The sequence below is a fragment of the Cyprinodon variegatus genome, unplaced genomic scaffold, assembly GCF_000732505.1.
Source record: "Cyprinodon variegatus isolate N-32 unplaced genomic scaffold, C_variegatus-1.0 Scaffold263, whole genome shotgun sequence".
Classification (NCBI taxonomy): domain Eukaryota; kingdom Metazoa; phylum Chordata; class Actinopteri; order Cyprinodontiformes; family Cyprinodontidae; genus Cyprinodon; species Cyprinodon variegatus.
Window position 1 is genome coordinate 746,693 of NW_015150716.1, and position 22,917 is coordinate 769,609.

The 22,917-nt window shown below is 37.9% G+C and overlaps 1 long non-coding RNA gene across 1 annotated transcript in view; it reads right to left on the bottom strand.

The window, feature by feature from the left end:
* Positions 1 to 358: 358 nt before the first annotated feature.
* Positions 359 to 22,917, bottom strand: part of LOC107089742 — a 27,141-nt gene continuing 4,582 nt past the window's right edge. The window contains exons 2-4 of the long non-coding RNA XR_001481449.1: positions 2,366 to 2,408; positions 1,885 to 2,168; positions 359 to 627 (exon numbers count right to left, since the gene is read on the bottom strand). This is a non-coding gene — a long non-coding RNA (uncharacterized LOC107089742). The remainder of the gene's footprint in view (positions 628 to 1,884; positions 2,169 to 2,365; positions 2,409 to 22,917) is intronic.

Sequence of the window (22,917 nt, forward strand, 5' to 3'; positions counted from 1 at the left end):
CAATGTTAGTGCATGAGAACGGATTTTGTCAGCTAACTGCAGTAGTTACCAACTGGGGATGTCAATAATAGCTGTCATGCTTTGCTATAAATCAAAACAAAATTTGAAATCACACTTTTTATTATTACTTATTTTACCCTAAATGTTCAATTTCACACAGCTTTTGTTGAAACATGAACAGGGACAAAATGTGCTTTGAATATAAAAACAGAACCTCAGGGCAAATAAACAATTTTTCAAGGATTCTGTCTGTAGAGATTTACCTCTGTTCAACATCTTATCAGGTTGTAAACTGATAATAATACAAGAAACACAAAACTTTAAAAGTTAAATTGAACAAACAGCAAATCTTGGTGTTTGATGTGCCTCCCCTGTTTTTCTTTGGTCAAGGTGCCCTCCAAGGTGCCAGAGTTCATGACCTCTGGTGGTATGTTTGCAAAACTAAGAGAAGGTGCTAAGAACTAGTTTTAACAAAAGGCTGGATTGGACATAGTATCTGCCTTACAGCCAGACATTGGAATGTTTTCTTACACTTTTAAAAGCACATTTCTGTCCAGGTTTATTAGGGTATTCAGTGTCAGGACCAAATCACCATGTTGTCTGTCCAGAATCCGGAAGCTGAAGAGCCTGCAAATAGAGTAAAGGCCATACAGTCAGACACAGAAGAGAGACAGCTGTGCTCACTGAAAAAAATAATTCAACCGTGTTTTGCATTTACTTAATCATATTTAGTTGCTTTAACAGAGTTGTTTCATGTTAGCAGGGTTGGACATACAACAATTGTGTTAAAGTAACTAAATATGATTAAGTAAATGCCAAAAATGGATGCAGATTTCTTTATTTTTATCAGATTCACTGGGTAGGGTGTTCAACTGTTATAATTGCATTGTATATAAAGTTCTCCGAACTGCATGCTTTAATCTATTCTTTAATTGTCCTGATATTTGCAACACACATATTTCAGATTGCTTTTTAACTTTGCACAAGTTACAAGGGCAAGAGCTGTATTATTTTATTGAGTTAAAGGTATAAATAAAGATGTAATTATGAGTAGTGCAGCTATACAATGTTCAGCAACTTTTAGATATCTCTGTTCGATGGCTCGTTATTTCTTGGTCAACACATATAACCTTTATGCCAAGAGGTTGCCTGAGGTTCAACTTTTAGGTGTCTCTGTTCGATGGTTAGGATATCAGCCAATCACATGGCAGAAACTCAATATATTTACAGATCTAGATTAAGTCAATGATGCTAAATTATTAAGGTTCAAAGTAAAAGTAAAAAGAGTACTGAAAGAAGAATATTTTCTGTAGAGCATGGTTTTTAATACCTGGTCAAGTTAGGAATTAATTATGAACCATCTTTTGCGTTACCAGGTAATGGTTCAGAAAGAGAACATATGTTAAGGAAAGAATATTGGTAAGGTATTGGTTTGGGATTATAGAAAGGTTCAAAAAGTCCCTCAAATAACCAGACATCACAACCAATACCTCCTCTAAATGGTCAAAACATATAACTTTCATGCCAAGAGGTTGCCTGATTAAAGGAGTTCTAGGAGTTTAATTGTGGTACTCAGTTGTTGGGATTAGGATCATGAAAAAATAAAACAATTGACATGTTGCTATGATTCTTGAATCACAGAAAGTTTGGTTGTCCTAGAAAAGGTGCACCAGGGAGGCTCAGATTGGATCGTTCTGGGGAAGAGACACAATCAGTTATGTGGCTACAGGAGGAATCTTAGGTGATAAGAGAAGGTTGTGCAGTCCTTACGGTTCTCATATGCCGGGAATTGTTTGGGGGGGAATTAAAGACATCCAGGCAGGATGGGAATTCGGTTGGGCTGCAGCGCACAAATACTGATTTACTCTATCTTTCTTTACTTACACAGAGGGAGTGTTGATGAGTAGACAGGCAGGTGAGCGCTTAAGGATGGATCCAGGAAGCAGCGGGGGAGACGGACTTGGAGTCAGTGCGAATGGAACGAGAGGAAAACAAGGAAGGTGAATTTTCAACAAGAATATACAAAATTAAAGGGGATAGCAGGTAAGTTACCACAGTGCAGAAGTTAACCAACTGGCATCCGTCCTGGGAAATCCACTCCTCTAAATTCTGCCTCCTGACTGCAGTGAAGTGGCATCAGCTAGGAGCTCATCCTGCCAAAACACACCCTGGGGAGGAGACAGGTAAAGCACTTAGACCCACAACTAAGTTAACAACAATGGGACAACCCTGCCACTTTTTTTGGTTGTGCTATCGGTAATATGGGGATATTGATTTGTAACATATGTCCACATAGTACTAAAAAAGCAACATTCGACATGACACTTTCTGACCAAATCAAACTCATACACTTGTTGTTACCTACCATAATTTGTGTCTTGAGCATGATCTCACCATTCTTTAATGGCCTGCAGAGTCAACAACAGAGTCAGCAGTGGAGCAAGTATAGGATTTTGGTGAAACGAAGGTTCAAATAATGTATGTGCACTTATAAATCTGCCGTAACTACAATTTCTCAGGAATATTTCCTCAACCTATGCCACAAAGACATAATTCTGTTTTGAGGAAGAACTGTAATCTAACCAGGTACTTGAAAGAGACACCCAATAAAGCTCTACTTGTGTAGAATTTCTTATAACAATAGATTTTTTCTCATTTTAAATGTATTTGGTTAATACTACAGCTTTTTTTCCTTTCCTGACTCTGCTACTAAATTACCATGTCAACATGACAATCCTATTGACATTGGAGATGTTTTTTTCCCTTTGTCCTGACTTCACACTTTGAAGGTAGAAACTTCACCGATGGAGAACAGGTTCCCTTTTTATTGCCGTGACATATAGTCAATACTCAATATAGTTCTCAACGGCCTGAGGCCCAGTAGCAGTCACTTGTGTATAAAGAGTGTCAGCGAGTTATTTTGACCCCCTACTGTAATCATGACCTTTTCAATAACACAACTCCCCCACAGAGTCTCATTCCCCAAAGGGTACTCCAACTCGGGGGCCAAACTGCATTACCGCCAGTCGGCATTCACAGCTCAGCAGCTTCTAAACAAGCTACTGTTGACACACACTGAAGCACACATCCACTTGCTGTATGTACAGGATGCATTGCAAGGACAATAAATAGCTCACCAGCACACGCTCAAACCCGCGCATGCCACACATGCACTAGCACAGACTTAAAACAGACATTCATCTGCAGAGGAGCAAGGCTTGGATATTTAGCTGAAGGGAACATAACGTGTAACCAGTGATATCATGCATAAATGAAAGGGAAAATGATATGGCATGCATTTCATTCTTTTGTAAGATTGCGTCCTCAGGTCATTGACTAAATAATTAGGCGATTGAAGTGACAGATTAAAGGCAGATTGGAAGTGACTGTGAAAGCAGGATAATGTTTCCCTAATCAGCTTGGTTGGAGAAATGCAGATTGTGAAATTTTCCAGCTACTTCCTTAGAAAAATGCATTTCACTTCTGATTAGAGATGATTAGTGTGCTGGTGGAGAAGGAGGGGTCAGGGCCTTGTGATCTTGGGTTCCTGAGGACAGAGCTGAAGTTTTGAGGAAGGGAGAGAGGCTGGGGCCATAGGTGGAGTGCCAGCAAACATACGTAAGGAGTTGTGCCTGGAAATGATGAAGCTGGAAAGAGTTAGACAAAATACCAAAAAAAAAATCCATACTTCCTTGCTAAAGAAGGATGATTTAGGAGTAGATAAGCTTTTAAAAGAAGAAAAGATCACATAAGAGGAAGCATGGGATTGCTCTCTGTCCTGTCTCATAAGGCAGGAAATAGCAACGTGAGCTCCTCTTATCACAGCATTTGAACTGGTGGATCATTTATTTGGTGGGCCAGGACAAATATGCCAGATTTATAATGGTTACAAAGTTACAATGTGTAGTCCACTCCAGTTATACGGGGATAATAGTTTCTGAGCAACAGCACGGCAGAAGGTTAAATGCAGAACAGATGTAAAGTGTAAAATACAACAAGATCAAAGCTTAGGCACTCAAGACAGATACGAATTCAAATGATGATGAATGACTCTCTGTAGATTTGTAAAGTCTACACAAATGTAGCAAACTGCAAAGGTGGGAGATGTGGTGGGGGCTGCAGTGAGGGGGTGGAGTGGGGTAGACACCAAGGAGCAAAAACATTGTCCAAACTCATTGAAATGATCTGTTGCAGAAGGGCCCCACGATTAAGTTCCTACAGCAAGAATCACAGTTTGGAAAATGTGTAATTGATTTCCCCAAAGGCTCAGAGAGCACCCTTAGTGATCCCTGGGATAGCCTCCCCTGTGAAAGTTTGCTTTTCTCCCAGGCTTGCGGACACAACTGAATGACATCATCAGCTTGTGCACATTTTTACTTTTATCTCTGAAAGATATATTATCCATGTGCAGCGCTCCTGCAAGTGGAGATCAAAGGCAGCACTCTTTCAGGCGGCATATTAAAGTGGAACACAGTTTTGCAACAGAAAAAAAGGTATGTTTATTTCAAGTTTGATTCAGGTACTCATCTTGATTTCACAATAATACACAACTCACCCCGACTACGGTGCTTTTAGACAGAAAAAACAAAAAAAAAAACAACTCTGGTCGTCTATTGCTGGTGATGAAACAAGCAAATAAAAAAAAGAAAATAACGAATAAAAAACTGTGTGCATCTGAAAGATTACAATTTATTGTAGTTCTTTTTTGTAAAAACAACCATGCAGATGCTTTTTATTCAACCGCAGTCATTTCACCCATGTTACAGCTTAGGCATATCAGCCAGACTCTTGCTCAGATTTCTTACACCTTTACCAGCACACACACAAACCTGAAAACAGACATGCTGCTTAAAGCGTTGAAGCCTTGTCCACGATGATCTTTGGCTTGCTTGAAGCTGGTCGTCACGCTCAGAGGGAAACCAGACATTGGGACACATGTTTGTCCGCTCCTAAATGAAGTGTGACCACGGCGCACCTCTGAAGCAGGGGTTTGGTTGGGGGCTAATATGGGGTTTGACAGCAGGGGGGCGCTGTGATAATTTGATGTGAACTAGCTTGATAAATCACTGTGTTGTTACCTTTGCTTTAGTATCTGTTTATGTCTCTACAAATTGAAACCCCACTGGCACAAGGCTGAGGCAAAGATGTACCCTGGCCCCCAGCGATTAGTTCAAGGTGGGGAGAGTTAAGATGGCTGGCCCTCATTGGCCATCTACGTCTTGCTGTTTTGTCTCTCCCTGCTGAGGGAGAAAGCCGTGGACATGTGTAAGCAATAAAGCCAAAGGTCTGCCTTTCACCACAGCCTGAAAGAAAGGAATGCAGAACCAAACTATAAAATAATAATGGGCACTAGTGAAGAGAAGGAGCAGTAACGGGATGCAGTAGGAAATGGGGGGGTAAAAGAGACACACAAAGAGTGTTAAGGTGGGGTTGAGTCCTAAAGTAGAGCTCTCCTCTGACCTCTGGATGTGCTGTTAAAGGCAGAGCGTAGCAAGCTGCCCAGACTGGCACCACATCAAAAGGCTGACAGATGAAGGGCAAAGACCAGTTTGACCTGGGCGCTAAGCTGCTGCTAAGCCTCTTAAAGCCATAGGAGAGGTGCAGCAAAAAGGAGAAAGTAAGAGAGGGAAGGGAGTAAGTGAGACTAAGAGTAAGAAATATCATTCGCAACTCCTTCCTCCTTTGTAATAATCAAAGGAAGGATGAAAAAAGGCGGTCGTGTAGACAGTAAATACAGATGCACAGAAGTCAGAAGAGATAACATTAAATACCTCATGTGAAACCACTGCACGAGGGGCACGCTTTATCTAAAGCTAATAAACCAACATCCCCAAAGCCTGTTTAAAGCAGGTTTTCATAATCACGAAAATAAACTACAATCAGGACAATAAGACAGACAGATGGAGTCCTGAGGCATTTATCTGCTTTAAACATTTTCCCTTAGAAGCTACCAACTTATCATGAGCTTGTCAACACAGTGACACCATTCTTTCAAATGAAACGCTAATGCGCTGATCTGAGCGCACAGCGCCGGTATCTGTTCATAAAATCTGAGGGTTGATCAAAAGGTTTGCAACATCCAGTTCAGTGTATACCTTGGAAAATAAGTGGAAATCATCACAAGTATTCACATAACAAGGGTACAAACACAGTGGTTCTGCTTCTAATGTGAAGCAGTGTGACAAAGCTAAGCAAATAACATCAAGAAGGGGGGGAACGACAGACAGGAATGAAGGTGAGATTAAAAAGAAGGAGGAAAGAGAAAACCAAAAGGAAAAGAAGGAAAACTTTGGAAAAAAAATCTACTCAAAGGAGGCAGAGATATCCCATGATGCAATGGGACAGGAAATGCCTACTGTGAGGAAAGGATGCCCCTCTGGACCCCATTAAGGGAATGCATGAAAGTAATCGCGACACCATGTTGCTTGGTCAACAAACGCAGGTTGATTGATGAAGACAAACGGTCAGGGTGATAGCCAGTTGTTAGCTTTCTCTGGGATGTGTCATTTTCAGCTAGCCTCTACTTCCAGCTAGAGAAAGGGATACAGGCTGTCAAGCCAGCCCCGGTTCGAAAGCCAGTCCTGTCACTCAAACTCACTCTAGGATGATTTTCAACACTTGTGCGAGGTGGCTAAAAAAGACTGTGGCTGAAGTGCTGAAAAAATAATACTTTTCAGGTGTAATGTTAGAAATTCAAACATCAATCATTCTTTGGAAAAATACAGAGAGAGAGAGGATTTGGTTGCAGCTCAGCTTTTATTGAAAATGACAGATATAACAGTTGTAAGACACTTTTTTAGCTTTTATTATTAAAACAAATTTGAATCATATCCCCAAATAATATCTCTCATATGAAACTTAACAACTAATTTCACAAACAAAATAAAGTTCCTTTCCAAGATTAGCATTTATATTGGAATTTCTTTTCAAGTGGAATAGTTATGAATTCTTTGCATGAATCAGACATAAATTATATTTTGAATTAAAAGAATGTTCTTGTTTTTCTTTATAATGAAGATAATATGGCAATTAAAACCTGTAGGAGAAATTAAGATATTGTCATATTTCACAAGTGATGGTTTCTGTTCATTTATGATGCATTAAAAGAGTTCTGTATCCATCTCAAGTACTTTCTTTATGTTGATGATTCATAGTTCTGCTCTAAATGTGCATATCGTTTCTTTTGGCTGAAGCTGAAAAAGCATCAGCCTCTTAGTTTGTAGGCTGTTTTTTTAAAAATCTATTGAAAGTGAGGAATAGAAAATATATTGAGCAGAGGATTGGATAACATTTTGCCTCAACAACATAAAACACCTCAAGATATTATGGAATCAGCTTCAGTTAGATGTACGCTGCAAATTATCTTCAAGGTTATGTAAATGCATATTGCTCTGTTTGCCAAGGAGCATAAAATCTATATTTATATTCCAAGGGATAGGTGGCAAAGGTGTTACATTAGCTTATTAATTCCAAACAAGTTAGATCTGATTATTAACCAGGTAAAAAAGCTTTAGACATCACATGTCAGCAAAGAGCCCTGGCGCTGCTGGAGGACATCACTAGTGGAAGAATGCAGAGGATAGTAGATGGATAATTACATGGTTTAAATTGTTCAGCATCACAGAGGGAAACCAGAAGGAACTCTGTGTCTATGTGCCCGTTCAAGATCTAACTTCCCCTCTCTTTTTTAAAAGATACTGATTGACAGGTTGGGTATTTAACAGTCACCATGAGGTTGCCCCATAAAGCCACATCCATATGTTGCTCAGATATATAACATTCCTTGAAAATATGCTAAAATAGTTAAATATCTACTCAAAATTTTTAATCGTGCAGATATGAACAGGTGTCCCACATATGAAATGGCATATTATACAGCTACAGTAATGATTATAACCCTTCTAAATAATAGTTGCACTGGAAGCAGACTTCTAGCAGGCTCCACGGACAAAGAATGGCTTCTACTTAGCCTAATCTGATTTATCTATTTGTCCCATTTATTTTTCGGTGAAATTTTCAACGTTAAGTGTGCATAACATGTTTGCATGGTGGCTATATCCCTAATAGATCATAAATATAGTCACCTGGGTACAATGCTAAGCACTAACCACAAGATGCTCGTTTTCAGTTTGGCTCTTGCTGCACTTGAAAGAAGTAACAAGCTGATGCCAGCTCCAATCAGATCATTTGAATCTGTGCCCTTTCTGTTTGATCATGCCTCTGCCATTCTTGTTGCCTGATGGCGTTGTTTTGAATTTTTTAAAATCTTGTTTAAATTCAGCAAATTTCATGATGGAAACAGAAATGTTGTGAATTGACTAACTCCAATACATCAAATGAAGATTAAGTCACTAGTTTTTTTTATAATAAAAACTGGTCTGAGAGATTGAGACTGGAACATAAAGAAGTAGAAAAGTCAGATAAATTCAATTTTATTTCAATTTAACTAAGTTCATTTATATAGCACCAACTCACAACACATGTCACTTCAAGGCACTTTACAAATCAACCATATCATATAGTCAAATTGATTCAAAGTTTTCTACCTAAGAAAAACCATTGACTCATTGATTTGAAGGCAAACCTTCAACCTAAGCATGCTTGTAGCGACAGTGGAGAGGAAAAACTCCCTTTTAACAGGACGATACCTCCAGCAGAACCAGGCTCAGTGTGAGCAGCCATCTGCCAACTGGGGTTCAAGAAGACAGAAGTAGACATAGAAAAAGAAGCAGAGATACAAAAGGCAACTGTAAACCAGCTCCACAGGCGGCCCCATCCAGGCAACACACAGCCAGCACCCATGTCAGAGGATAAAAAGAGAGCGCATCCAGCCAGTAACAGTCAGAGAAACAGGACTACTCTGAAAAACAGGCCGATTTTGGAACATCTACAAACAAACAACAAACACGCCAGAACAGTTGGGTAGTCATAGTGTCTGGGATCCATTAAGAGTATGGCCAGCTACTCAGATTGATAAACCCAATATCCCAGGAGATTTCTAGGAAATGTAACATTTAGCTCAAATTTAAAAATACTTTCTGAACTTGCAAAAAACATCAAATTACATGCAACATTTCCAGGTGGATGATAACATAGAATAATTGAACAATAAAAATTACAAGTTATTAGCATACATTTGACTAAACTGTGAACATCTGTATTTGTCTGAAGAAATTGTTTTGAGTAGAATAGCATTATTTTCATTTTTGTTCTTCTTGATCACAAGATTTTTCTCACCCTGGACACTGAAACATTTCTCTTCAAAGTGCTCATATTATAGTGTTTGGAAAATATAACAGTTTCATCATCTTAAATTCTATGCAGCTGCTCAGGGGAAAGTAACTTTGATTTAGTAACTATCTCTGCACATCTCACGTTTTGAACATCAAAGACACATATACAGATATCAAAGCATAGTCCTGGATCGTCTATCTTTGGCAGTTTGAATGTATTTTCCATCTCAAGCATGAGGTACACCAGCAGTGCAAAGCAGAAAGAAATAAAAAAGCAAATATTTCACTTAGGATGGAACAAGTTTTTGAATTTTATGGTTATTCTGGTTTTCATTTCCAAGATCTGTTGGAATCTTTGTCATTTTGCACATACCTGGGTTGGCCTGTAACATATAAAATATAAATAGCATCAGAAAAGTATCTACTAGCTAAATAGCTGTTGTTCTTGAACCTTTATTACTCATTATTCATGAGGTAATCCCAAAATAAGAAAATTAGCAAATCAAATCTCAGTACTATTCAAAAAAATATTAAAGCAGGTGTTTTCTTCAACATAGTAAAGTAAAACACAGATGTACAGCTTAAATGTTTCCTGTGAGGTCAATGCATTTCATTGCAGATTATTAAGAAATCCACACACCTATCTTTAAAAAGTCCAACAGTTGATAAAGCAAGTCAGAACACAAACGCTAGCCATGGAAACAAAGGTTTTAACTATGGACCTCGGAAACAGGATTACATCAAGGAGGCATACATCTAGTGGAGGATATAATAAGAAATTCTGCTGCTTTAAATGTCTCAATAATCACACAGTTGCCTCATTAATAGTAAATGGAAGAAGTCTTATATCATTATGAGTCTTATCAGAGCTCTCCAGCTGTCTAAAATGAGTGATCAAAAAGGAAGTTTAGTTGGAGAAGTGACCAAGAACCCAATAGTCAATCCGTCAGAGCTCCGCCGTTCCTCGGTGGACAAAGAAAAACCTTCGAGAATTGACAACAGTCTCTGCAGCAATTCAATAATTTGTATGTATGGTCAGACAAAAGTTATGGCCATATGGCGCTCATTTTGAGTTTGCCAAAAAAAAAATACATAAGAAAAGCATGGCTGAAACTGTCTAAAGATTGCATTGTTAAGCTTGTAATTGCTGCCGAAGGTGAAATAACAAATATTTCACCATAGTCCCTGAATACATATACAAGTGTGTTTCTTAGTTTTTAATTTTAACACATTGGCAAAAATTAACATACAAAAAATGTTATAAAGTGAAAAATAAAGCCACATTATCATAATGGGTATTTGAGTAATGGTATTTCGTCCAAAATCTTTAGGACAGAGAAATAAATAAAAGTGTTTAGAAATATTCAATGACATAATTTAAGAGTGTAAAAAGTAAGGCACTGTGAATACTTTCTGGATACACTGAAGACACTGGGGATTCATATTCAGCTGAGTATCTATGTTGAGTAAAACATTATTTTTACCTGCAGTCATTTTCTTCTGTGCATGTTGTTCATATTTACATTTACATGTGAGAATCATGTGAGAGGCCTGTTTTGCTACTACTCACACATCTATCAAGGTAGAAGGAAAAGTCCATTGTGTAAGGTACATGTTGACTTATTATTTGTGTGAAATCAAAGATCCATAGACAAAGATGGAAGTGTTAAAAAAAAAAATAAAGAAAGGACTTTAGTAGCTTTTGATTGCTGTACTTCATATGACGGGAAAGGTTGTGAAACTGAAGTCCTGCAAGCTAAACCCTGCCATCATCTTCTTTGAGACCTGAAACAAACCCAAATAACAAAAGAGTTACACCAGAAACAGAATTATCTGATATATAATGATAACTTGCTTCAAAAACCCAGACCAGAAAAGCTAATATTAGTCTTTAAAATGGAGGTCTGAAATGTGGAAGAAATTTAGATGTAATTTGGTAATAGGAACATTTTAGCTTTTTTATATGCCGGCAGACCTGAGGTTAAGCAGGATATTACCCGTATGGCCATCACACTATGACTTTGTACGCTACAGCATTTGATATATCAAAGCCTGTTGAACAGAAGAAGCTGGCGGAAACATAAGGATATAGGATGGCAGAGATGCAAATTACTCCGTTTATGTTCATGTCCACATGGTGGTTTGGAGGAGATCACTCGACCAGTCCCACAGGTATAAGATGTTCTCAGTTGTAGTTTCATGGACAAATAACAAAGATCCAACATCAGATAAAGGAATTTGGCTCTTTGGGAACAGAGTGGGAAGCCCAGTGCAGCAAAGAGGCTGTCCTTCACTTGCGGAACCATTCTCCATACTTGGCACTGACATAAAAGCTGCTTCTACTCCACTTGAAGTGCTCACACATCCAGCACCTACACACATGCACAGTAACAAAGACAGACATGCACACATTTTCAGGCACACACACACACACACACCTTAACTCACGCAGAATGCAGGAAGTATGCCTGTCACGGACAAGCAGGGAAGGGAGGCAGCAAAAACAACTTTCTGTCGACAGGAATAAGAAAAACAACGGTTGAAAGGGGGTCTGCATGAGAGAGAAAACGCAAGTCAAAGGCAGTCGCTCCGTCAGAACTCAGTCTGCAGAGGGAAAATATGTAAGGAGATGCAACCATATGAGTCCTGTCACTGTCCTGCTGAACACAACAGGAAAGGGACAGGCTGTTGAAAAGCTAACTGAGCCGAAGAAACCTTCAGTAAAGACCCATCAGCATTAACAGAGGCATTGGTAGGTTTGTCTTTGGTATACACAGGTCTGTAAACTAGACAGACACTGTAAACACATGGCCAAAACAAACTTTTTTTTAAGCAAGCAATATAAAACAGAGGTGTTTAAAGCTTCATAATTAGTCCCATCGCCCAAAGGCATAGGCATTGGTTAAAAAGAAAATAGAGAGAAAAGGAACAATTTGAAGAGCTCATCAGTGGGGGCCAGATTACCCTGGGGCCTTTAGGGCCACACTCCAGAAGAGAAGATAAAAGGGCTTATTAATAGCCCTTAGATTTACATGCTCCGAGTGGATGTTTATACTGGAACTTGCTGCTTATGTGTGAACATTCAAGAACTGTAAACAGTGCTATTCAGGTCTCATTTCCTTTACATCATTGATATTGTTTCAGCTAGCAACATCAGCAGCCAGAGTTTAAAAAACATCATTCGGGGCATTATCTTTTAAGTGGTTGCACAGTTGAGTCTCCCCAGGGCGGTAATCAAAAAGCTTCATTGTGGACTTCCTCATCTGCCTGCTCACATTTTGCTGACCTCGGTTTAAACAGCTGAGAATTGGCAGACTGAAAGTCCTCATATGATAAGAACTTCTCACCAGGTTTGATTGAATTCATTATGCTCAGGTTTAGGTTCCATAAATACGAAAATCTTTTGCCTGTTCGAAAATTGTGCCCTTAAATGTTCTATTAGAATGAAAAAAAACAACTTTTTATTGAATTTTAATGCTAGAAAACAGTTACACCCATGTGTGAGGAACCAGGAAGCCCCTCATTACCTCATCAACCACAAGAAAGAACAGTAGTCAAGGGAAGTAAGTTATGAGGAGGCATACAGAGTATATCTGTAACCACCAGTTCTTTTATTGGACAAATATAAAATTAACAACAGTCAAGAGCTGTAATCGTGCTCCGAGTGGCTTCCAACACAAATTTCCATTTTGAGGTCAGCTATACGGTTCTATAAAACTTTACAAGGCTGCTAAAAGAAGAGCCCTCACTTTACAAGAGACAAACTTTTCTAATTATTCATTGTGTGAATAACCCTCAAGCTTTTAATGTGCTTTAGGTCTAATGTATGCCACTATTAAAGGTGAATGGAGGGCAAAACCCAACCTAATGACTACCTATGCAATTCAGTAAAAAGCCATTGTAAAATTTTCCGTTCTAGGGTAGCTAATATGAGGACTGTAAAAGCACAATGCACACCAAAGAGGAGTGACCCAGCTTTAAGTTGTAAATTTAATACCACCCATCTGCTCATGTTTTACAATGTCACTTTTAACAATGTCCTGTATGAGCAAGGTATTAATCGTGTAGTTGGTTGCAGTGTAATCAGAAAATTAAATGAGAGGGAATAAAACTAAAAAAATAAATATCTAATGATTTGATCCGAACACAAATAGAATTTAATTTCTTCACTGAAAAGGTCAAAGTGTTGGATTTGCCTTCCTTGTCACATTCATGAAATAAAATAACATGAAATAAAGCAAGACGTTTAACAGATACTCCTAACTTGTAGATCATGTGAACTATGGAGCATGGATGTGTTAATAGACTGGTTTACAAACTTATCATTTTCAGGATTCCATGCTTGAGTGTTCCTTAAGAGTGTAAGGACATGTCATCATTGTACTGCCAGGACATCAAAGGGACATGCCAAGCTATTTGAACAATGACTCCCATCTATATATAGAAGTGATGGATGAAAAGAGATGGATCTATGAGGTCATCGTCAGAATACAAGGAAAATCACTGCCAGCATCTACTTGATGATGAAAGAGGAGCAAGCACTTATACTTCACTAGTACAGGGCTATTGACTGACTTCTTAATATGGAGCTGTCATACTGCTAAGAAAGGCTAAGTCACCTTTAAATTCCGTCTCTGGGTCATATTTCACTTAAAAAAAAAAAAAAACAGGGCAGCATTTTCCTGCTTAAGTAATATCCAAATCAGTGAAGTAAGGCCCTGTAACATACGAGACCTCTCCCTGATAAGATCAGAAGGAGATTAGGCTCCTGTATCACAGATTAGGCAAAGTTTGTTTTCTTTCTCTTGAACCTGGATGGGAAGAGTCCCAAAGCCTGCACTCCAGGGCCTGGACATAATGCTATTAGTGGTGTTTTGTTGACAGCAGGCAACGGTAAATGAGGCCTGGCTTTAATCAGCTGCATGCTAGGATGGTGTCAAAGTTCCTCCGATGTCTCCCAGGTGAAAGATGAGCAGGGAAAAAGATGGTGTCTCCACCTTAATTAAAAGCTACTCTCCTCAACAGAGGACTCAGTGTGGTTACTACCAACTCATCCTTTAGAAAGCACTACTAAAATCTCAGCATAAACTCTGTCTATTAGGTCATGCCAAGAGAGGGGGCTGAACTGCAAGACGTATAATAATTACTCTGACTGAGAAGTTTTATTATTAAAGCACAGAGGGGGGATTTCTTAGAAAAAAAGAAGAAAATTGCCAGACAGGACACTGTATAAAAAAAAGAAGAAAAAAAAAGAAGAAGAAAAAAAAACATTTTTATGGGGAACAAAATATAGCCCTGCAAAAACATTAGCATTGTTTTAACTGATTAATGTTGGTCTGTTACAATCAAAAACATCAAAATGTTTAAATGAATTATCTATAATAAACCAGCTAGACAAATATTATTTGTTTGGTTGTTTTTTTACAAAAAAAAAGTTAATTTAGATAGTAACATTCCATTATGAATTAGATAGTAACATTCCATTATGAATTATGCGGCACATTTAGGATGGCTCTGTACTATATTTGGTTGAATAGTATTATTGGTCACACACTTCTAGACTGATAGATTTTTATTTTGTGTTTAATTATGTAATTCCTTTGACACTGACCAGGCTTCCCTGTCCATCCTTAAAAAAATATTATTTCCACAGCCCAAAGAAGCCACCACCAGCTGATTTTTTTCTAGACTGGTTGCCTAAAAGTGACCTTTTGGGTAAATTTATCCAGAGTACGTCCTTCTACATGTACAGTATGTTGTGTCCCGACAAGGCCTGTGGCAAAGTGGAAATGGGACTCCCTATGGCTTTTTTCAGCAAGAGCATTGCTCTTCCAACTCTTCTGTTTAGACCACATTAATAGCGTTCATTTGTCTCTAGATTTGTCCACCGTTTCTTGGCTTCTTCACTGATCATTTCTATGACTGATGCCCGTCTTGCAGTTATCCAACACCTACTTACCCAACCCTGTTTAAATCTTCCTACAGCTTTCTTCTTGAGCCATCAAGTGTTTTTCCATCTTAATGATGCTGTTTGTTCTCTTATGTTTTCTTACTTTTCAATGAGTTATACCCTGATACTTTACACATAAAATCCTTCTGAAGTTGTATTGAAATTCATGTTTAATCATGTTTAGGTGATAACCATGAAATTAGCTAATTTGGATACAAATTCATGCCCCTTTTTTTCCTGATAAAGGTAAGCTTAAAGGGGAACACCGTTTTTTTTTTTTTTTACATTGGCCCTTGATTTTACGTTATTACATCATGTTCTACTCACCCATGCGTGGGAGGAGCTGGCATGCGCAGAGAGTGATTTTCTTCTCTCGAAGCGGCATTTTTTTCGCTCATGTGTGATTTTCTTGTGCAGTGGCAGATAAACCATGAGCAGAAGTAGTTTAACATACATGCGAGTATATTTATTTTGCTTGCAGGTGTTTTGAAATAAATGTGACGCCAAAGTAGTGGGTCAGTATTTCTATTTGTGCAGCTTAGCTATTTTGTAAGAGACCCAGAAGCAATGGTAAGGGAGCAATGGTAAACTGTTAATGTTGCTAACGCTAAATCCATGTGACTCAGCATTCATTGAGGAAAATTCTGATGCGTACTCTTGTCAGAAACAAAATGGGGTACAAAATAATTTTAAATTAATTTAAAGACAAATTCTGAATTATATATATATTTAAAATTACATTTTTTCCAAAAGGTTAAAAAGTAAACTGTGTGCTATCTATTTTATGTTTTGCCACATATATTCCCATTAAAACACAGGGAGGTTTAAATTTCAGTGGGTAAATAAAAACGTTTATAGGGCAGTATATCTGGGAACTATGTAGATTAGTTCTCTAGAAAGGAAGAAATAAGAAAAAATCCTACAAAATCAACTTTTTGCTCTCTGAAAACAAAGACTGTACAATGATCTGTGTCCTCTTTCTCTTTACCAAAACACTGAACCACACTGCATGTGGGAGATACATGAGAAACTGTCTCAGTCTGACTATTTACCAAGGAATCCCATCCTTCACTCCAACTTCCTGTTTCCTTGAAGTGAGACTTCCCTTCTGAAGGGATAAGCTCGTGGAACCAGACAGAGTTCCTGGATGTGGATACTGATTTTGCCTGACCATGCCTAGTTGCAATAACACACTCATGCTGTTCATCCCTACTGCCTGCCGTGAAACACCAACCCCTTCTCAGCAGAGGTTCCTAGGCAGAAGGCATGCTGTGTCCTCGATTTGGCCTGGGTGGGTGAGACAAAGAGGGTTTGATAGAGGGTGGGTAAATGGGATGGAGATGGTTAGTGTGGGAGTCCCCAGTCTTTGCTTCCAAACACTATGAAGCCTCCTACCCTCTAATGCAAATGAAGTGTTGGAGGTAAAAAGAGGAAAACAACATGAGGGGAAAACAGACACAAAGGATAAATGGGTGGGAAAAAATCCAGCTAAAGGCGCTTGGATCATTATTTGTTTTCTTATTTATTTATTTTGTGTTTGTTTGTTTTTTTCTTTTTTAACAGTCTGAGTGTCAATCAAGCATGCTGCCTTAACAACATTAGACCAGTGCAGGCAGGGCTAATGTCCGCTGTGCTCTACCCTACCCCCTTTACCACGTTCCTCAAGCCCCCTTGTGACCACATGAATTCGACCAGTGACAGCTCGGCATCCTGTAATTTGCCAATTTGCATGCATGTCAAAAAGCCAGACTGTAGTGAATTATGGCCACAAAGTGGGAATATTCCAAAAGGAGTGCATGATGTCTGTAACACAGGGGAGGATAATGGGGATGACGGGGAGAAACAGCAGGATGAAACAGATTTTAGTGAAGGCTGCAATCATAGAGTGGGCCTCCATCAGGCGATAGTTAACTCTACATTTGACAGAACACAGCCTGTTGCGGCACACTCACACTCTGCATATTTTGGTTTCTGACTCACTGCAGGGAGAAGATTATCATGTATGCATTAGTTTATGAGACTGCATGTGTAGTTTGTATCATGAACACCGCAGGGAGTCAGTGAACAACTCTGATTGGGATAAAGAAGAAGAGATAAATGTGATTTTCCACCGTTGAGCCATTAATCACGAAAATTATCACCACATTGCTGGTAAAATCTTTTTAGATCCAACAATCCATGAATATGTTCTCATTAATCTTTATGTAGATGTGATGGTTAAAAGGGTGTACATAAACTATAAAACAAATAAAATGAAACCTCCCCATATTGAATCTTTCCAAGAACTGGAAAGAAGCATATCAGGGTATTAAAAAGTAATAGATCTAAGTAACAACTCAACCTCATATTTCTCTCAGTGAAAAAGGCTTTAATGCACATATATGTGTCTCTCGAAACATGCTTCCTGCACACATACCCATAGTTTAACACAAGAAAGAGCCATGAAGCCTGTATAAATCTCTATCAGGAAGCCAGCCAACCTCTCTGCCCTTCGCTGTTGAAAACCATATAATAGTCTAAGGAACCAGAAACACATTTTCTGGATAGTTGGCAGCAAATGTTCCATAATCGTTTGGGCTGGGTAACTTTCTAAATGTTATTTTTATTGCCAGGTCTTAAAGGCTGGTCAAAAAGAATTGGCTGACAAATACACAAGTTTACAGTAGCGCTCTCTATATATGTCAAAATAGGAACAGAGAAGGCATATATATATGTGGAGTTTGTAACTCCACATTATGCAAACATAATTCAAGCAAAATGGCTGTAATTATACAAATACTGCACCATAAGAGCCAGTGTTCCTTTGTACTATTTGAAAATCCAGCAGCTGAGTCTACCCTTTACACTTGTTTAATAATGTTTTACATATTAGATAAGAAACCAAACACTGATTAACACCTGACAAAGGAGCAATCATTACCGCAGGAGATCTTCTAACCATCCATGAAAGTGAAAATGAGAAGCAATTCTGTTGAACACCACACATTATGATGGCTATTTACCACACCATTGTAACTCTAAAAGGTGGACCTTTAAATCTCTCACAAAGTAATCTTGCCTCTGGTACAGTTCACTGCATTCTCAGCCTTACAATCTGTCTTGCGTTATTTGCTTCCCTAAGTGTGAGATGTTAGAGGGCTGAAATAAGGACAAAGCTGACATTGCTTGTGACTTTTTAGCCTGAGGTAAGAACATCTTAAAGGGAGAAAAAGTGAAAAGGAAGCAGTTTATGTCTAGTGAAATTCTTGTCTCTAATCTGACGGAGCAAATTATACAAAATTAGTTGTAAAAAATGTAGTATGGATCCAGAAATGTGTGTGATTGAAAACAAATGTTTGTTTCAAATGAGTGAATGTGCAAGTAATTCTAAAGTTGTTGTACAGCAGTAAAATGGTGTACAGCATTTTGATACAAACCCATCAATTAAGCCTCTATCCTTATTTAATGATTTAGCCACAGCATTTGTTCTTTGCCATAAAAAAAAAATAAAAAAAACCACTGAAAAATAATATAGATATCAATTGCTATGGCTATGAAAATATTGTAGCTGGTGAATCATTAAAAACCAATGTAGGCAGGACATTAAAGGAATAGTACACCCAAAACATGATTAGCCTTCATTTTCTACTCACCCCCATGCTGAACAACACTCTGGAGTACTTTTTTGATATCTAAAATGCATCTGGAGATCTGGGAGGCTTCTTGCTGTCTGCTGACATTCAAATAATGGAGGTCTATGGTGCCCGAGGCAGAAAGGTCCATAAAAGTCCACAAAAAACGTGTCAATATTCCTCCATACTGCTCGTCCAATGTATTCCAATTGTCCTGAGTTGGTAGCGTCCATAATTTACTCGAAACAAAGTCATTTAGAATGTTTTTAGAGCATAAACAGTAGTGTATAGGATTTCCTGAAAGCGCGCACCTGCGAGTTCACGAGCCTACGGAAACTGCGGCAGACCAAACCAGATGAAAGTGCGCATTCAGCGTCTGCTCTGCCGATAATGCAAGCATAGAAGAAGAAATGTGCTGTTTACCTGTGCAAAGAAAGAAACAACGAAAGAAAAATGTTTGAGGACTTCAGTGTTGAGGAAGAGCATGAGTTCTTTGCCGAGCTGAATGCGCACTTTCATCTTCCTCAACACTGAAGTCCTCAAACATTTTTCTTTCGTTGTATCTTTCTTTGCACAGGTAAACAGCACATTTCTTCTTCTACGCTTGCATTATTGGCAGAGCAGACGCTGAATGCGCACTTTCATCTGGTTTGGTCTGTCGCAGTTTCCGTAGACTCGTGAACTCGCAGGCGCGCGCTTTTAGGAAATCCTATACACTACTGTTTATGCCCTAAAAACATTCTAAATGACTTTGTTTCGAGTAAATTATGGACGCTACCAACTCAGGACAATTGGAATACATTGGACGAGCAGTATGGAGGAATATTGACACGTTTTTTGTGGACTTTTATGGATCTTTCTGTCTCGGGCGCCATAGACCTCCATTATTTGAATGTCAGCAGACAGCAAGAAGCCTCCCAGATCTCCAGATGCATTTGAGATATCAAAAAAGTACTCCAGAGTGTTGCTCAGCATGGGGGTGAGTAGAAAATGAAGGCTAATCATGTTTTGGGTGTACTATTCCTTTAAGGACTTCATTTAGGGGTTAAACTAAATTCCCTTTTTTTTTTAAACAAGTCTATTTTCGCATGATTTGAGCACATAAGTTAAACAATCAGTAAATGGAATAAGATTATTTAAGTAAAAATAAGGAATAAAAAAAATTTTTACTTATTCTTACTTATCTTGTGAGATTGATGTCTCATCAAACTCATTGTTACAGCATGAAGCCTACTTTATTTGTGACACACAAACATATGTAGAATAAGAAATAAGCATTAGATAAAGGAATATTAATTTTAAATATTAAGCAGGAGTATTAACTAACACATCCAAGAAACGATCAGATTGTATGTATGTTGTTCAAGTTGAGTGCATTTTTTTTTTATCCTGGCAGAACTTTGTACAGAGGAACTTGCATAATCAGATATCTGTATGTGTGAGGTGTCCTTTAAAAAAAGCTAAAAATTATGTTTACTTTGGGAGTAATTCTGTTTTGGCCGAGGGATTAAATCTCAGCCTGCAAAGTCTTTCATGTCTTGTTTCTCTGTCCTGCCCCTTAGATGGATGAGTGACCTGCAGAGGTCATGCATTGTCTCTTTTCTGATGATTACAGTAAAATCCTTCAGCTACACACCGCTTAAAACAAACTGTTTATATCAATTTGCAATAAGCCTAATAACCAATTTCCTTGTTGGTCAAATTTGTCTTTTACAGAAACCCTTTCTGAGACTTTTCAGTGATTCTGATTCTCCATGTTAAAGTTACTTATCTTCATTTAAATCCCATCCTATATTAGTTCCTCTAGCATCAGTTGACATTACTGCACACACTACATTGCTAAAGAAATAACTTTTTTTTTTCAAAATGGAAGCAGTTAAAAAAAAACTGCTTTAATTCAGATTTTCACACTCAATTAACGCTTAATGACTGTGTAATTTTTTATTTTTTGACAATTATGCAAAAAAAAGAAGGACAGATGATATAGATTCTGAAAATGAATGGCTTGGTTTGTTGTGTAGGACAAAACATTTTTAAAGCTGGTTTACAAAGTTTCAAGCACTTCAAGCTTCTGCATGTAAATACTATCTTTAATTTGGATAAATCTATTGTACTTTTGTTTTATAGGGTTTATACTGTGTCGGAAGAAGTGTTGTTGTTGGATTGAGATTTAGTATAGACAACGGCCTAATAACAGAATCAAAAGAATAATGAATTGGATATTATTGTCAAAAAGCCTAATTTAACTTAAAGCCAGCCACTCGAAGCCAACATTTTTTTTTACAAAAATTCAAAAATCTAATCATTTGGAACACAATACCCTCAATTTTGAGGGAAGAATTTCATAAAAAGCTATTTTCACAGTCAAAACTAAGAAGCAATAGGTCTTTCAAATGCTCTACAGCAAATTCATTTAAAATTCAACATTTGTTTGACACCTAAAACCCATATGCAAAACTATATAGAAAACTGAGGGCTTACTATGGATCAAGCACAGCAAATAGAAAGAAAGGAAACAACCCCAAGGTAAACATTGATGTTAAAGTGCAGAGAAAATGAACTCACAGTTACCCATACAAAGAAAAATGAAAATAAATGGCATAAAACAATTCCCAATCAAACCACATGTTTACATGAAAGTCCTTCCTTTTAGCCACAATTCTAAATTCCGGTATAAAGTAAATGAATTTGAAGATTTGCAAACATATCGACTCTAATTTGCTCTGTTCCTTTTGATGGAAACCAACCATATTTTGTGTTATAAATACAGTTAACACCATTGCTTGGAAGCACAGAACAGCAAAGTCATGGGATATTACCCAGGGAGGCAGGGTGGAGAATCAGTTTCCATTTCACCATGACCTTTCCCTGGTCCCATGGTGGCCAGCGCACCACTACCCCTTCCTTTCACATTCCCACAGAGCAGTCTCTGCTGCACTGCTGCTCTTTCCGGTTTTTCATTTGTCAACCTATCCATCTCCACATTTTTACACACATAGCACAGAGCAGTTGACCCCCCACCAACAACACGATCAAATTCCCATAGCTCATCTATCTTCTCATCAGCTGTTTGCCCCGATTTAAGTGTTAGCATTGCCCACAGTTCACATGCCTGACGAATACAGATTTGATGATTACTTGGAAAATTACCTGTAAACTATTTTATATCAAATAAAAGAGCATCAACTCTTTCTAAATAAAGCCTTAATTAGGGTGAATTTTCCTCTCAGGATGGGAGGCATCATTTTCCAAAAACCAAAGCTATTCTTAGTGCAGGTTACTATTGTATTCGTCCACCAAATGCTAAGTACATATTAAAAACCTTGTGATGACGTCTTCTAACGTTGACAATGACGGGAAGCTTTTTGTCACCCAGCTGACCACACAGACTCAGACAAACTCTGGACACACCCTCCATAAAAACTGGAATCTTCCATAATCAGATATTTTTTTTTACTTTTATATAGCTTGATGTTCCAAAGCATTCAATACAATACAATAAAAATAGGAAGTGGATAATCATGATTTATTTTGAGGCCTTAATACCAGTTTAAATCAAACTTTCAGAATATTGTAAAGTAAGGACAAGCATATTAAGTACTTGTCCTTACTTCAGAATATGAAAAGAATATAAGATGAAAAGAGAGAGGTTAAACAATTAAAAAGGAACAAAAACAGGTTGGATAGTTTTGTAATTCTTTTTTTATACAGAAATTATGGAAAACAATTTTTGGTGATCAAGGAATAACCCACTACCTGTTAGATATAAAGGTTAATCAGTCACCAGTCATTGGAAAAACTCACACATGTGATATATTGCTATCTACAATAAAGCTAAAGTTTAAACAGATCAGGAAACCAGACCCAAGCCCCATTTGAGGATGTAGCATCCCTCCAGCCACCTCATCTGAACCACTTACTGGAATGTTACCATGCCAGTAAAGAACACCCTTACCTGACTCATATCAGTTTCATAAAAGATCAGATTTGGAACACCATGGAACCCCAAGAAGGACACACCACACACAGACACAGACATATATATATATATATATATATATATATATATATATATATATATATATATATATATATATATATATATATATATATATATATCATT